At 47.5% G+C, this 16,979-nt stretch overlaps 1 protein-coding gene across 1 annotated transcript in view; it reads right to left on the minus strand.

Annotated features, from left to right (window-relative positions):
* Positions 1 to 6,356, minus strand: part of SRC (SRC proto-oncogene, non-receptor tyrosine kinase) — a 77,568-nt gene extending 71,212 nt beyond the window's left edge. The window contains exon 1 of the mRNA XM_058433010.1: positions 6,282 to 6,356. The gene's annotated coding sequence lies outside the window, so the exon portion shown is untranslated. The remainder of the gene's footprint in view (positions 1 to 6,281) is intronic.
* Between the last annotated feature and the right edge of the window lie 10,623 nt (positions 6,357 to 16,979).

The following is a 16,979-nucleotide window of genomic DNA, read 5'->3' on the forward strand; positions in this document are numbered from 1 at the left end:
TTTTTTGTAAAGACGAGGGTCTCCCTATGTTGCCCAGGCTGGTCTTGAACTCCTGGGCTCAAGTGATCCTCCTGCTTTGGCCTCCCAAAGTGCTAGGATTACAGGCGTGAGCCACTGCACCCGGCCTATGAGTTATTTTTAAAGTGCCATCTAGTGCCCTCTAAGCACACGGATCTTTGCTTCCCAACTAGTCGGGAAGCCCAAGTATGAGGCCTAGTCCACAGCCCAAGGTTCCTGGGGGCCAAAGTCCTCAAGGCGGCCGGTCATGCACTTGGCCTTTCCGCACCCGCTCTGGGCACCTGCTCTGGGGGCACCTGCTGGGGATGCTCTGTGACGTCCATTGTGCATTTTGCACCTGTCGTGGCACCACTGATGAGAAAGGGTGCTACCCCCAGGAGGAAGTGCCCAGTTCTTCTCCGTGACGTTCTGGGATGTCCCCTTCCCCTTCCCCTTGGCCTTGACTCACCCTTTCTACATTCACACACGTTCCCGGGGTAGGGCAGAAGCGGGTAATGAGGAAGGGAGGCTCCTTTGCACTGGGTCTGGGCTGAGGACACAGCTGGTGTTAGCCCAAGAGGAGCCAGCCCACTGTCTGGTGGCTTCAGCTTCACTCTATCTTAGTTCAGGTTCTCCTGAAGCAGAGCCTGAGACTACTCTTTTGAGATGTGACCCCAGGAAGCTGGAGCAAAGAAGCAGGAAGAGAAAGGCAGGGAAGGAGAAAAGCCAATACATGGAGCGCTCTGGGGGTCACCGCTGTAGGCTCGAGAAGGGACTATCTACCCAGATGCATGCCAGATCTCCCTCCCCAGCCCTGGCCTCCCTCCAGAACTCTGGACCCATCTGTCCAGTCATCATCCAGACCTTTCCGTAGAACGTCCTCCTACCCCGACACGGTATCCCAGAGACTCCACTCATCCCAGGCAGAACACATCTTCTGTTCCCTGAGACTGGCCCTCCTCTGGGATCCCACCCTTTCAAGAACTTCAGCCAGAGGCCGGGTGAGGTGGCTCATACCTGTAATCCCAGCACTCTGGGAGGCTGAGGTGGGAGGGTTGTTTGAGCAAGGGAGGTTGAGGCTGCAGTGAGCCATGACCACTGCACTCCGGCCTGGACAACAGAGTGAGACCCTATCTAAAAAAAACCAAAAAGAACTTCCGCCAGAAACCTGGCATCCCTAGCCTCCCTCCTCCACTCCAACTATCCCCTCCTTTCATCCCCCTCCCTGGTACTCAGGTGGGGCCTGGCTCATCCAGATACCAGCTGTGCCCCTCCCTAATTCATCCTATAACAGTCCTTGTGGCTGAGCTCAGTGGTCGTGCCTGTAATCCCAGCATTTTGGGAGACTGAGGCGGGCGAGTCACTTGAGGTCAGGAGTTCGAGACCAGCATGGCCAACATGGCGAAACCCTGTCCCTACCAAAAATACAAGAAAATTAGCCAGGCATGGTGGTGTGCACCTGTAATCCCAGCTACTCAGGAGGCTGAGGCAGGAGAATCACTTGAACCCACGAGGCGGAGGCTGCAGTGAGCCGAGATCATGCCACTGCACTCCAGCCTGGGTGACAGAGCAAGACTCCATCTCAAAAAAATAAAATAATTCTAAAAAACAGTCCTTGTGTTCTTCTTTCCAAATCACAGCTCTGGTCCTTCAGTGGCTCTCCAGGGGCCTTAGGCCAAAGCTCACACTTAAGAGGCCACCAGGGCCCCGCCAGCCTCTCCAGTCCTGTCTCATCTGCCTGCAAGGCTGAACAGCTGAACCTCCACCACCCGCTTCCCTGCCCCCGCCGCTGTCTCCCCAGTGGGCCCTGCTCCTGCTTGCCCTCTGCTGGGATGTCCTTCCTGTCTCTAATCCCCTGCTAACTCCTGTTCCATTCTTTGATCCCTCCCCTGACCCCCCAGCCCAGGTCAAAGCTTCATAGATCCCATCTGCACTCCTCCCAGTGGATGTTTCTCCAGCAGGGAGAGGGTGGGCTGGGTCATCATCATGTTCCAACATTGCTCAGACCAGCGCTTGATGCTGAACAGGCCCCAACACTTGTTGGGACAGGAATCTCAGGCCTGGATTCCCCAGATCAGCTGGCGCCAGGCCAGGCCCATCTCAGCCCCTGTCTGAGGCTAGCACATTAGCTCTGGCTTCCAGAGCAGGAACTGAGCCAGCCACCCCACCCCACGTCACACCCTGAGTCTCGCCTCACCTTCTCCCAGGGCCCCGCCAGCTCAGGGAGGACTCCGGAGGCAGGGATCCCCAGGGATCCCGGAAGGAGCCCAGCCCCAGTGCTGGCTCAGGCCTCAGCTGCCTGGGGCCACAGGCTGTGGCTGTGACCTCTCCTATCCAGATGGTTGGATCTGAGGGAGGCTCCTTCCCACATCCCAAATTTGAACCAAGCCTCGGGCCATTTGTGGTCTGTGCTTAACTTCCCACCACAGCTGCATCCCCGTCATTAAACATCTTTAATCATCTAATGGTGCAATTAGCTCCCTGGACCTTGAGCTGACTCCCCTGCAGCCTTCTCATTCCTGGAGGTGTTGGCATCGAGGTTTCCAGGTCCTTCTGTTCAACTCAGCAAATACCCGGGGAGCTCTGTCTGTGGAAGATTGCCCTGAGAAGTACCCAGCACCTGAAGGGCCAGCCTGGGCAGCCTCCCCTCCCTGCCACAACGTTGGCCAGGGATAAGAGGAGGCATCCATCACCAGCCAGGCCCCTCTACCTGCCAGACAGGCCAAGAGAGGGTGAGTAACTTCCCCAAGGCCATAGAGCCCAGGTCTGGAGATCTGATTGAGGCCTTGGGAGCAGGTGAAGCATTTGCTGAGTGTCTGGTGGGGGATCATTGGTTAATAAAATGCACACAGCCCCTACCTTTGTGGATTTCACAGGTTGGTGTGAGAGGCGGTCGGTAAAGAAAATTGAACCAATTGATGCAGAAATGCAGAACGTGCTACCTGCTAGGATGGGAGTCAGTGAGGGACAGGGTGAGGAGGAGGTGAGGAGCTCTGAGGACAGCAGGTCAGAAAGTCTTCCCAGAGGAAAGTAGCTAAAGCTTGGTTTTTATTGTTCTTATTGCTTTTTAGAGGGTCTTGCTCTGTTGCCCAGGCTGGAGTGCAGTGGTACAATTCTGGCTCACTGCAACCTCAAACTCCTGGGCTCAAGTGATCTTCCCGCCTCAGCCTCCCAAGCAGCTGGGACTGTAGTTGTGCAGCTAAACCTCAAAGGATGAAAAAGAAAGAACATACAAAGACTCAGGAGAGCTGGGCACAGTGCAATTCCAGCACTTTGGGAGGCTGAGGCAGGAGGACCGCTTGAGCCCAGGAGGTTGAGGCTGCAGTGAGCTATGATCGTGCCACTGCACTCCAACCTGGGTGATAAAGCGAGATCCCATCTCAAATAAAATAAAAAATTAAAAGAAAATGATTTGAGGAAAAGAACACTCAGGGAAAGGCCCTCAAGTTGGGAACGGTTATACTGGATCTGGATGGAGAATGGGTGGAGGAAGATTAGTGGGAGATGGAACCAGAGCTCTTCACAGGGACTGGAGCCTCCTGGGGCATGGGAAGGGGCTTGAGCTTTACTTCCAGGCTCTGGGAGACCACTGTGGATGTTAAGGGGTGGGGACAGGTGTTGGTGACAAGATCTAATGTTTTTTTTTCTATTTTTTTATTTTTTTGTAGAGACAGGGTCTCCCTATGTTGCCCAGGCTGGTCTCGAACTCCTGAGCTCAAGGCATCCGCCCACCTTGGCCTCCCAAAGTGCTGGGATTACAGGCATAAGCCACCAATGTATGTTTCTGCAAGGCCCTGCCGGCAGCGGCATAGAGCGGGATTAAGGGAGGTGGGTGGAGGCAGGGAGGCCAGCAAGGAGGCTGGGATGTCCTTCAGGAGGGCGTGAAAGTGTTGCAAGCCCGGCAGGGGAGGTGGCGAGAGTGGATGACTTGAGTGCGTTAGGAGGAAGCACCCACAGTCCCTGCTGAGGGATGAGGGGTGTGGGCACAGAGAGGGCAGCTCAAGACGGATTCTCAGGCTTTGGGTGGGTGAGTGGAGGTGCATTTACTGAGATGGGGAAGCCTGAGTAGAAGCCCACTGAGGCCAAAAAGTCACGAGTTTGGTTTTGGCCAAATTATTTTGGGCAAACTTGTTAGATATCCATGGAGATGTTGAAAAAAATGAATAATTTAACCAACGTTTTTGAACACGCTGCATCAGTTGCTAAGTGCCTTGTATGCATTAACTCATTGCAACCCATTGGAAAAGGTGCTACAGGTTGAGTCTCCCTAATCTGAAATGCTTGGGCCCAGAGGTGTTTCAATTTTGAATTTTTTTGGATTTTGAAATATTTGCATTATATATATCCCTAATCCAAAAAATAAAAAATGAAATCCGAAATGCTGCAGTGAGCATTTCCATTGAATGTCATGTCAATGCTCTAAAAGTTTCATATTTTAAAGCATTTTGGATGGCAAATTTTTGAATGTGAGGTGCTCAACCTGTATCATTATTCCCATTTCACTGACGGTGAAACTGAGGCTCAGAATATGGTGTTTTGTAAAGGATGAGAAAGCCAGGAAGAGCCCCGGGGAGTCCTCATGTCTAATAGGCTGCAGGAAGAGGCCTCCAAAGAGGATTCTAGGCTTCCTGGAAGGATGTTGTTCTGGGATTAGATGTTGCTGGGAGACCACGTGAGATAAGTCAGGGCCAATAAAGTGTCCAGGTCATTAAGCCACCAATCACAAAGCAGCTCCAGCTGACTTCAGGGAGTAAGGTTTCAGGGGAGTAGAGGCGGGAGCTAGACCACTAGAGGTCCTGGAAGGAGTGGGAGGAGAGGAGGTGGAGGCAGCTAAGCCTGGCTGGGGAGGGCAAGGGAGAGACAGACGCCGCTTACAGGGACTGAGGGTCCCAGGATACTCCCCTGCCCATCTAGGGCCAGAGACTCCAGGGATTTGTCAGAGATGGACACTTCAGAATAAGAATTTCCTTTTTGAGTCTGGGTGCGGTGGCTCACGCCTGTAATCCCAGCACTTTGGGAGGCTAAGACAGGCAGATCACCTGAGGTCAGGAGTTTGAGACCAGCCGGGGCAACATGGTGAAACCCCATCTCTACTAAAAGTAAAAAATAAAAAAAATTAGCAGGGCATGGAGGCACGTGTTTGTAGCCCAGGCTACTCAAAGGCTGAGGCACAAGAATTGCTTGAACCTGGGAGGTGGAGGTTGCAGTGAGCCAGGATCATGCCACCGCACTCCAGCCTTTTTTTGAGGCGACTGTCTCAAAAAAAAAAAAAAGAGTTTCCTTTTTGGTACTGATCAGCAGCTGTGCACCTCAGTCCTCGGTATTATTGAGGGCTGTTTCCTGCCTGCGGCAATTCTCCAACGGACTGAGGACAAGGCAGGGGTCAGGAGAGGGCAGGGTGCCTCACTCTCCCCTCTCCCAGCTCAGGGTGTTCCCACACACACATTGGGACTCAGTCAGAGCTGAGAGGGCTGCCAGGCAGAGCCCTTATGCTCCCAGAGGACTCTGAACCTGTAGGAGGTGAAAAAGGCCACAGCGTTGGGTGCCAGGATAGGACAGTCTCTCCTGGCCATGGACGGGTGCCCTCCAAGCTCACAGCGAACATTAACACTTTCCCCACCCAAGAAGTCCAGAGGTACGGAGACCTCCACCATCCCCTGCTAGTGCATTCTGGGAAGACCCAGGCCCAGACTGGGGAAGGGCCTTGCCCAAGGTCTCATACCATTTGTCCGTCACCTCCTCTCATCAGTGCCGCCAGAGTCGAACTCTCCAGCATGGCTACCTGCCCCAGAGGCCCTCCTTGGCTCTCCCCTAGGCTTGGTTAGGCCCTGGCCTGTGTTCCCAAAGCCCCTCAGGCCTAATACCCCCAGGCTTGCCACAGCCTATGGTCATAGTCTGTCTGTGTGTCTGCCTAGCCCCACTGATTGGAGGCAGGGGCCAGATCTGATCCACCTGGCATCCCCGGTGCCCAGCATAGGGGCTGAACAGGGCAGGGCGTGGGTGTATTTGTTGAACCCACCTGAGCTGAACTGAACCGCTTGGGCTCTTGCTAAGGGCCATAAGCCTGGATCCTTCTCTGCCTTGAGAAGAAAAGTGCCACATTTCAGGTTCAGCGTTTCTACCAAGTGACTACATAGGAGCAAAGACTCAGGATCCCTGAAGGATAGGAAACCACAGGGAACATCAGGCATCCTGCCCTCATCTTCCAGAGAGGGAGGCTGAAGCTTAGAGTGACGCGGGTATGAACCACAGGCCCCCCAGCAGTGGGGATGGGTCGTACTCACATGGCCTCGGCCCTGCTCCTGGCTCCATTTCCATAAATGTGAAAGCCCAGGTTTCCTCGTCTGCAAAACTGAGTTGGACTCAGCAGTCTCTGAAAGCTCGGCCACTGCCCAGTTCCATGAACTCACAGGCTCCAAGCCCTGCAGCGGGGGGAGGAGAAGCCCTTTCAAGAGGCTGTTTATCATCTTGTTGTACCCCCTTGAGCTCTTGGAGCAAAACATTCCCAAGAAACAGGGTGATTCATTCACAGCACCACTTGCCAGTTCCAGAGAAAAGGCAGCCCGTGAAACACACTCTATGACTTTTAAGGAGGAGGAAAAGACTTTTTTTTTTCAGAGACAGGGTCTGTCTCTATCGCCTAGGCTGGAGGGCAGTGACACCATTGCAGCTCACTGCAGCCTCCACCTCCCTGGGCTCAAGCAATCCTCCCACTTCAGCCTCCTGAGTAGCTGGGAATACAGGTGTGAACCACCGTGCCTGGCTAATTTTGGGTGTTTTTTTGTTTTTTAGAGATGGGGGTCCTGCCATGTTGCCCAGGCTGATCCTGAACTCCTGGGCTCAAACAATCCTTCTGCCTTGGCCTCCCAAAGTGCTGGGATTTCAGGCATTAGCTACCATGCCGGGCCAGCATTTTTTAATGAAATTTCTCTTTAGCAGAAGAAGGCCAAAGAAGCTGGGACACATACTACTTTTTTTCCTCCCAGAGAACCAAGCTTTTTTGGGAGGAATCTATCATCATTCAAGCCTAATTCTCTCAAAAGACAAGATGGTACCTTCTAACAACACAAGAGACATTGCTTTTTGAACAATGTGATGGGCTGAACATGACAACAGCCACTCTTATTGTTGACTGATTGGATGTGGGTTAAAACCAAATTAGATTGGCTGTTTTTGTTGTTCTTGACATGAATCTGTGTCAGAACTCTGAGTGTCAAGGAGCAGATGAGAAACTCATGCTGGCTCCTCTTAAATTAAGCAGAGGGAAGCTTGTGGAATGTATTGGATTGGAAATCTTGCCACCCAAAAAGCCACGGAGGGAGGGAATAGGTGAGTCTAGTCGGGGGTCCTGGGTGTAAAATGGGATAATTGCAGCAGGGTGGATGGCAAGCCTCTGTGATCCACAGAAAACCAGCCAGGAACGACTCCAATAATACAAAGACAGATGGAAAGCACAGTCTCTCATTTTGAAGTCACAGGATATCTATGCCCTGAATTTGGGCCTCCCATAACATGAATGTTATATTCAAGTCTTTAGAGATTATACTTTGAGCTCCCAACCTCCAGCTGGGTGGAGGTGGGAGTGAGCTTGACTTCTTTGCCCAAGTAGGATGCAGTAAGAAAGCTCTGGAAACCTGGATTCTAGTTCCATTCTGATTCCAAAGAGCTAAGTGGCATTGAGCATGTCTCCAACCCTCTCTGGGGCTCAGTTTCCTCTTTTGTAAAATCTTAGGGAAAAGAATGGGTTGAGAGAGAAGAGGTAACCCTTGAGGTATGGGCTTTGGGGTCATAGTGCTGGAGTTTTTTTGTTTTGTTTTGTTTTGTTTTTGTCTTTTTGTTTGTTTTTTTTGAGATGGAGTCTCGCTGTCACCCAGGCTGGAGTACAGTGGCTCGATCTCGGCTCACTGCAGGCTCCACCCCCCAGGGTTCATGCCATTCTCCTGCCTCAGCCTCCCAAGTAGCTGGGACTACAGGCGCCCGCCACCTCGCCCGGCTAATTTTTTGTATTTTTAGTAGAGACGGGGTTTCACCGTGTTAGCCAGGATGGTCTCGATCTCCTGACCTCGTGATCCGCCCGCCTCGGCCTCCCAAAGTGCTGGGATTACAGGCGTGAGCCACCGCGCCCGGCCGTAGTGCTGGGTTTTAATCCCACCTTTCTTAATGAGGCAAGTTGTTTAACCCTTCTGAGCTTCAGTTTTCTCATCTGTAAGGCAGAGACAATAATATCTACCTTAATGAATTTGCTTACAAGTTAAATGACATACTGTGTCCCAAACACATAGCTTACATCCTGACCCACAGAAAAAATTTTTTTAAGTTTTTTGTTGTTGTTGTTTTGTTTTGTTTTGTTTTAATAGAGACAGGGCCTGACTATGTTGCCCAGGCTAGTCTCCTGGGCTTAAGTGATCCACCCGCCTCAGCCTAGGAAAATATTTTAGGAAAAAACAATTTACACATAACGAAATGCTCAGATCTGAAGCATTCAGTCAACTTGGATGACTGCATATCAAGATATAAAACATTTCCAGCAGGTGGTGCAGGTGGTGGCTCACTCCTGTGATCCCAGCACTTTGGGAGGTCAAGGGGTGGATCACTTGAGCCCAAGAGTTAATGACCAGCTTGGATAACATGGCAAGACCCTGTCTCTACAAAAAATACAAAACGTTAGTTGGATGTGGTAGCACATGCCTGTGGTCCCAGCTACTCAGGAGGCTGAGGTGTGAGGATCACTTGAGCCTGGGAGAGGGAGGCTGCAGTCAGCTGAGATCCCGCCACTTCACTCCAGCCTGGGTGACAGAGCAAGACCCCGCCTCAAAAAAGAAAAGAAAAGAAAAAATTCATTATCCCAGATAGTTTTCTCATGCCCTTTCCTAGTCAACTCTCTTCCCAGAAGCAGCCACAGATCTGCTTTCTATCACCACAGGTTAGTTGTGTCTATTTTAGAATTTCACTGGAATAGAACCAGACAGTATACAGATGCTCCTCAACTTGCGATGGTGTCACATCCTGATAAATCCATCCTAAATAGAAAATATCATTAAGTCAAAAATGCATTTGGCAGGGGAAGGGGCAATGGTTGGGTAGAATGGCTGGAGTTAGGTAGAATGAATAAGATCTAGTATTTGATAGCGCAACAAGGTGACTACAGTCAACAATAATTTGTTATACATTTTAAAATAACTAAAAGAATATAACTGGATTGTTTGTAACACAAAGAAATGATAAATGCTTACCTCAATGTGATTATGACACATTGTATGCTTGTATTAAAATATCCCATGTACCCCATAAATATATACACCTACTATACAGACAAAAAAAATTTTTTTTAATGCATTTAAGCCAGACACAATGGCTCGCACCTATAATCCCAGTGCTTTGAATGCCAGGAATTCAAGACCAACCTGGGCAAAATAGTAAGATCCCACCTGTACCAAAAAAAAATTTTTTTAAATTAGCCACGCATGGTGGTATATGCCTCCAGTCCCAGCTACTCGGGAAGCTGAGGTGAAAGGATGTCTTGGGCCCAGGAGTTAGAGGCTACAATGAGCTATGATCATACCACAGCACTCCAGCCTGGATGATAGAGACCTTGTCTTTAAAAAAAATAAAAAGTAAAAAAAAAAATGCATTTAATACACCTAACCTACCAAACATCCTAGCTTAGCCTAGCCTGCCTTGAATGTGCTCAGAACACTTACATTAGCTTACAGTTGGGCAAAATCATCTAACACAAAGCCTATTCTATAATGATGTGTTGAATATCTTAGGTAATTTATTGACTACTGTACTGAAGTGAAAAACAGAATGGTTGTATGGGTACTCAAAATACGGTTTCTCCTGAACATGTATCTCTTTCACAGGATCATAAAGTTGAAAAATTAAAGTCAAAAACCATTCATATTCATATTGTGTGTATCTGTAATCATTTCTTTCTTTTTTTTTTTTTTTAAGAGATGGGATCTCATTCTGTCACCCAGATTGGAGTGCAGTAGTGCAATCATAGCTCACTGCAGCCTTGAACTCCAGGGCTCAAGGGATCCTCCCACTTCAGCTTCCTGAGTAGCTGGGATTACAAGCTTGAGCCACCATGCCTGACAGTAGATCATTTCTTGATGGTGTGTAGTATTTCCTTGTATAAATATGCTGCATTTTACTCATTCTATTGTTGATGAGCATCAGGGCTATTTTTAGTTTTTGACTGCTATGAATAAAGCAGTTATGAACAATCTAGCTTGAATTTAGTACAAGATTTTTGTGGACAAATATTTTCGTCTCTCTTGGGTAATATCTAGCAGTGGAATGCTGGCTCATAGGTTAGATGTATGTTACATTTTTAAAAGAAACTCCAGTTTTCTTTAATTTTTTTAACTTTCATTTTAGGTTTAGGGGTGCATGTGAAGGTTTGTTACATATGTAAACACATATCACGAGAGTTTGTTGTACATATCATTCCATCACCCAGTTATTAAGCCCAGTACCCAATAGTGATCTTTTTTGCTCCTCTCCCCCTCCCACCCTCCCCCTTCAAGTAGACCCCAGTGTCTGTTGTTTCCTTCTTTCCGTTCATAAGTTCTTATTGTTTAGCTCCCAGAAACCCCAGTTTTGTAAAGTGGCTGTACTGGCGGGGCATGGTGGCTCATGCCTATAATCCCAAGGCTTTGGGAGGCCAAGATGGGAGGATGATTTTAGGCCAGTAGTTCGAGATCAGCTTGGGCAACATAGTGAGATCCTGTCTCTATAAAAAATTTAAAAATTAGTTGAGGGCGGTGGTATGCACCTGTAGCCCCACCTACTCAGAAAGCTGAGGCAGGAGGACTGCTTGGGCCCAGGACGTCGAGGCTGCAGTGAGCTATGATAGTGTAACTGCACTCCAGCCTGGGTAAAAAAGCAAGACCCTGCCTCTAAAAAATATATAAATTTGGAACAAGATAGAGGTGGTGGCTGCACAACACTGTGAAAGCACTAAAATGCTACTGAATTGTATACTTTAAAATGGTCAATTTTATGTCATGTGAATTTTACTCCAATAAGTTAAAAAATAAAAACAAAACTCTTCTCTAGAGTCTCTTCCTCATTGATGAGCACAGTTTTACCATTAGTGATTTAGTCCTTTAGAAAGTGAAGTGGGCAAGGAAGGAGTGGGGGGAAATGAACTCAGAGAGGTGAAGGAGGTGAAGTGGTTCTTGCAGGCTCTGTGGGTCCCAGTGAGGACTTTGGCCTTTACCTGAGTGAGATGGGGACAGGTGATGGAGGTGATCTCACAAGTTTTAAGAGGATCCCTCTGGCTGCTGTTTTGAGAACAGACTAGCAGTGAGGAGGCTGCTGCAATATCCAGGTGAGAGGAGGATAGTGAAGTGGTGAGATAGTATCACTCTGGATTTTTAAGGTTGAGTGTCAAGGAGATACTTCAGGGTCAGAAATGGAGTACGACAGAGAGAGGGAAGTTAAGAATAACTTCAGGGTTTTTGGCCCAAGCAACTGGAAGAATTAAGATGTTGTTTAAGACACAAAGAAGTGAAAGATATTCCAATGTTCATGGATTAGAAGCATTAATATTGCTAAAATGTCCATATTACCCAAAGCAATCTACAGATGAAATGTAATCCCTATCAAAATTCCAATGGCATTTTTCACAGAAATAAAAAAGAAAATCCTAAAATTCATATGACCCACAAGAGACCTCACATAGCCAGAGCAATCTTGAGAAAGAACAAAGCTGGAGGCATCACACTTCCTGATTTCAAATTATATTACAAAGCTATAGTAATCAAAACAATATGGTGCTGACATAAAAACAAATACATAGTCCAGTTGAAAAGAACAAAGAGCCTGGAAATAGACCCAAGCATATATGGTCAACTAATCTTTGACAAGGGCACAAAGAATACACAAAAGGGGAAAGATAACCTCTTCAATAAATGGTGTTGGGCTGGGCACAGTGGCTCAAGCCTGTAATCTTAGACCTTTGGGAAGCTGAGGCAAGAGGATCACTTAAGCCCAGGAGTTCAAGACCAGCCTAGGCAACATACTGGGACTCCATCTCTACAAAAAATAAAAAAATACCTGGGTGTGGTGGTGTGCACCTGTAGTCCCAGCTACTTGGGAGGCTGAGGCAGGAAGATCGCTTGAGTCTTTGGCTGCAATGAGCCATGATTGTGCCATTGCACTCCAGCCTGGGCAATAGAGAGATTCTGTCTCAAAAATAAATAAATAAATAAATGGTGCTTGGAAAACTAGATAGCCACCTACAAAATAATGAAATTGAACCCTATACTATATACAAAAATCATCTCAAAATAGATTAAACACTTAAATATAAAATCTGAAATTGTAAAACTCCTAGAATAAAACAGGGAAAAAGCTTTTCAAAACCATATATATGTAATTTAATTATTATGATTTTTTTTTTTTTTTTGCAGAGATGGTGTCTCACTATGTTCTCACTATGTTGCCTAGGCTGGTCTCAAACTCCGGGCCTCAAATGTCTTCCCAGCTAGGCCTCCCAAAATGCTGGGATTATAAATGTGAGCCACCACATCCAGCTGGGAAAAAGCATTTTGACATTGGCCTTGGCAACAATTTTTTGGATATGGCAACTAAAGCACAGGCAACAAACACAAAAATAAAAAAAACAGGACTGCATCAAACTAAAAAGTTTCCACACAGCAAAGGAAACAATCAACGAAATGAAAAGGCAATCTACAGAATGGAAGAAAATGTTTGCAAATCATATATATGATAGGGTATTAATATCCAAAATATATAAGAAACTCATACAACTCCATAGCAAAAAAACTACCCAACGAACTCAATTTTTTAAACGGTCAAAGGACCTAAATAGACAGTTTTCCAAAGAAGACATACTAATGGTCAGCAGGTCTATGGAAAGGTCATCAACATCACTAAATATGCAAATCAAAACCGGGAGATATCACCTCACACCTATTAGAGGGGCTATTATTTTAAAGACAAAAGGTAACTGTTGGCAAAGATGTTTAGAAATTGGAAACTGGTACTCTACTGGTGGGAATGTAAATTGGTACAGCCATTATAGAAAATGGTGTGGAGGCTCCTCAAAAAATAATAATAATAAAAGAACTACCAAATGATCCAACAATCCCACTTCTGGGTATTTATCCAAAGGAAATTAAATCAGTATCTCAAAGAAATGCTTCATTCTTATGTTTATTGCAGCATTATTCATAATAGATAAGATATAGAAACAACCTAAATGTTTATCAACTGATGAATGGATAAAGGAAATGTGGTGTACACATACAATGGAATATTATTAAGCCTTAACAAAAAAAAAAAGGATGCCAGGTGCGGTGGCTCACGCCTGTAATCCCAGCACTTTGCAAGGCTGAGGTGGGCGGATCATGAGGTCAGGAGATCGAGACCATCTTGGCTAACACAGTGAAACCCCATCTCTACTAAAAATACAAAAAATTAGCCGGGCATGGTGGTGGGAGCCTGTAGTCCCAGCTACTCGGGAGGCTGAGGCAAGAGAATGGTGTGAACCTGGGAAGCAGAGCTTGCAGTGAGCCGAGATCAGGCCACTGCACTCCATCCAGCCTGGGCGACAGAGCCAGACTCTGTCTCAAAAAAAAAAAAAAAAAAACAAAAAAAAAACAGAAATCCAGGCCAGGCACAGTGGCTCACGCCTATAACCCCAGAGGATGAGGCGGGCAGGTCACGATGTCAGGAGTTCAAGACCAGTCTGGCTAACATGGTGAAACGCTGTCTCTACTAAAAATACAAAAATTAGCCGGGCATGGTGGTGAGTACCTGTAGTCCCAGCTACTCAGGAGGCTGAGGCAGGAGAATCACTTGAACCCAGGAGGTGGAGGTTGCAGTGAGCCAAGATCGTACCACTGCACTCCAGCCTGGATGACAGAGCAAGACTCCATCTCAAAAAAAAAAAAAAAAAAACAGAAGAGAAAAAAAAAAAAAGAAAATTCTGCTATTTGCAACAACATGAATGGACCTGTGAAATAAGCCAGACACAGAGCGAGAAATATTGCATGATCTCATTTATATGTAGAATCTAAAATAGTCAAACCTATAGAATCAGAGAGTAGAATGGAGGTTGCTAAGGGCTGGGAGTAGTGGGTGACGGGGAGCTGTTGGTTAAGGGGCACAAAGTTCCAGTTATGCAAGATGAAAGCGTGCTGGAGATCTAATGTATAGCACGGTGACTATAGACAATGATACTGTACTATAGTCATTCCTGGGTATCTGCCTGGGATTTGTTTCAGGACCCCCACAGACATCAAAATCCACACATATTCAAGTCTCAAGGTGGGCCCTGTGAAACCCACCTCTAGGAGAAGTTAGTCCTCCATATATGTGGATTTCACATCCCACAAACACTATTTTTGATCTGCCTTTGGTTGTAGATGTGGATGTGGATATGAAGGAATTGTATTTACTGAAAAAAAGCTGCGTATAAGTGGACCGCACAGTTCAAACCCATGTTGCTCAAGGGTCAACTGTATATACTTGAAATTTTCTAAGATCCTAAGTGTTCTCACCCCCACGCCCCACCGCCCGACACACACACACACACACATACACACATACACACACACATATAACTATGTGAGGCGATGGATATTTTAATTAGCTTGATTGTGGTGATTATTTCACAACATATACATATGTCAAATCAGCAAGTTGTATACTTTAAATATATACTTTGTTTTTTTTAAGATGCTCTTTAAGATAGGGAAGACCACGAAAAGAGCAGGCTTGGGGCTGCTGGTGAGATCAGGGATGTGCTTTGAAATGCCCGTTGTGTATTCAAATGGAGATAATGAGTAGGAAGTCAGATATGTGAGTCTGGAGCTCAGGAGTGGGGCTGGAGAGATCCGTCTGGGAGACATCAGCATGTGAGTGGTGTGATGGTTAATTTTATATGTCAACTTGGCTAGGCCACAGGACGCGCAGGTATCTGATTAAATAGTATTTCTGGGTGCGTCTGTGTTCCATAAGAGATTAGCATTTGAATCTGTGGACTGAGTAAAGTGGACCTCATCCATTTAACAGCCTGAATAGAACAAAAAGATAGAGGAAGGTTGGACTCGCCCTCCCGCTGTCTGACTGCATGAGCTGGGACATTTGTCTTCTCTCAGCACTCCAGGTTCTCAGGCCTTCAGACTCAGACAGAATCTACACCATCAGCCTTTTACTGGCTTTCTTGGGTTTCCAGCTTGCAGGCAGCAGATCGTGGGACTTCTCGGCCTCCATAATCACTGGAGACAATATCTTATAAGAAGTCTCACTGGGTACGGTAGTTCATGTCTGTAATCCCAGCACTTTGGGAGGCCGAGGCAGGTGGATCACTTGTGGCCAGGAGTTCGAGACCAGCCTGGCCAACATGGCGAAACCCCATCTCTACTAAAAATACAAAAACTAGCTGGGCGTGGTGGCACGTGCCTGTAATCCCAGCTACTCGGGAGGCTGAGGCAGGAGAATCACTTGAACCCGGGAGGCGGAGGCTGCAGTGAGCTAAGATCGCGCCACTGCACTCCAACCTGGGTGACAGAGCAAGACTCCATCTCAAAAAAAACAAACTTTTAAAGTTTCCTTCTATGTTTCTCTGGAAAATCCTAATACGGGTGGTAAAGTCACGAGCCTAGATGAGAACTTCAAAGGAGTGTGTGCAGAGAGGAAGTCTAGGGACTGGAGCTTCTCTATAACAGAGGATAGAGGACTAAGGACTGAAGCCTGGGCCCCTCTCAAGAGGAGGAACCAGTAATGCAGGAGGGAAATCGGGAGAGGATGGGTCCCGAAAATCAAGAGAACCAAATGCAAACTCTGCCCACAGTACCTGTGGAAGAAGGGTTTGGTGGAGCAAAGGATGACAGCCCTTGCTTTCTGAGGGCCATTCTCTGGCCCAGCCTTTAAGGGAGAGAATTTAAGGAAGCCGGATCTATTGATTTTAATTAATAGATTAAATTATTAATCTATTAATCCTGGTGGCACTGCTCCCGGGAACCAGAAGCTGTCTCTCCTCCTCAAGCTGAAACAGGTCTGCACTACAGGTCTGGCCCCTGCTCTCTCAGCCTCATTTCCCTGTGGTCTCAAGTCCTCCTGAGCCTCTAAGACTCAGCTCCACCACTTCCACTCTGCCAGGTGGCTGCACCAACCCCTCGAGATTGAGCTGGGTGCCCCTGGGAACACCTGCTGCTCCTCTATTGGAGAAACTCCCCACATCAAACCTGCTTACATGTCTGTGTCTCCCACTCGGCCAGGTGCACTCTGGGTTTCTGGGAAGGTTCCTTATTTCTGCATCCTCAGTTCCTAGCATGGTGCCTGGCACTGAAGCTCTCGATAAGTGTTGTGAAACAGAAACACTCCGCAGAAGCTCCTTCTCAAGCCAGTATCTAGCCAAGACTGGCCCTTCATTATGCACAAGCTTCAGCCCCTGGACTTCCTCTCCTGAAACCTGAAGTGCTGGGAGATCTTGCCAAGCCCCTCTGCAGCAGAGCAGGACCCTCATAGCACTGTGCCTACCAACACTCGCTAAATACCTGTTAAATACCAAGGAATGTGCCGTGGGCTGGGTCTAAATCCCAGCTTGGACATTCTCAAGTAGTCGACTTCAGTTTCCCGTCTCCAAAACGGAGATGATAGTCGCTCATCTCTTAAGATCCTCATCAGTCCTGGCATTTGGGAAAGCTGTCTGGCAGGCTGTAAATGAGCTGGGCAAATCCGAGTTACCAAGGGGCTGGGGCTTTTCCTCAGCAGCTGATTCAGGGCAAGTGACTAGACCTGGCCAATGCCACATAAGGCCTTTTACTGTATTGCACTTGGTTTTTCTCAAGCCACTTTGAAGACAAGCAGCATCTTCCTCAGAAGGAACCTGGGGAATGAGTGGGGTCTGCACCCAGTGGAAACTCTAACACATCTATGGCCATTCACAAGTGTTTCCAGTGACTAAGGGCCACACGAAGCACTTAGCTGGACCCTTCCCG

The sequence above is a fragment of the Hylobates moloch genome, unplaced genomic scaffold (assembly GCF_009828535.3).
Source record: "Hylobates moloch isolate HMO894 unplaced genomic scaffold, HMol_V3 SCAFFOLD_21, whole genome shotgun sequence".
Classification (NCBI taxonomy): Eukaryota; Metazoa; Chordata; class Mammalia; order Primates; family Hylobatidae; genus Hylobates; species Hylobates moloch.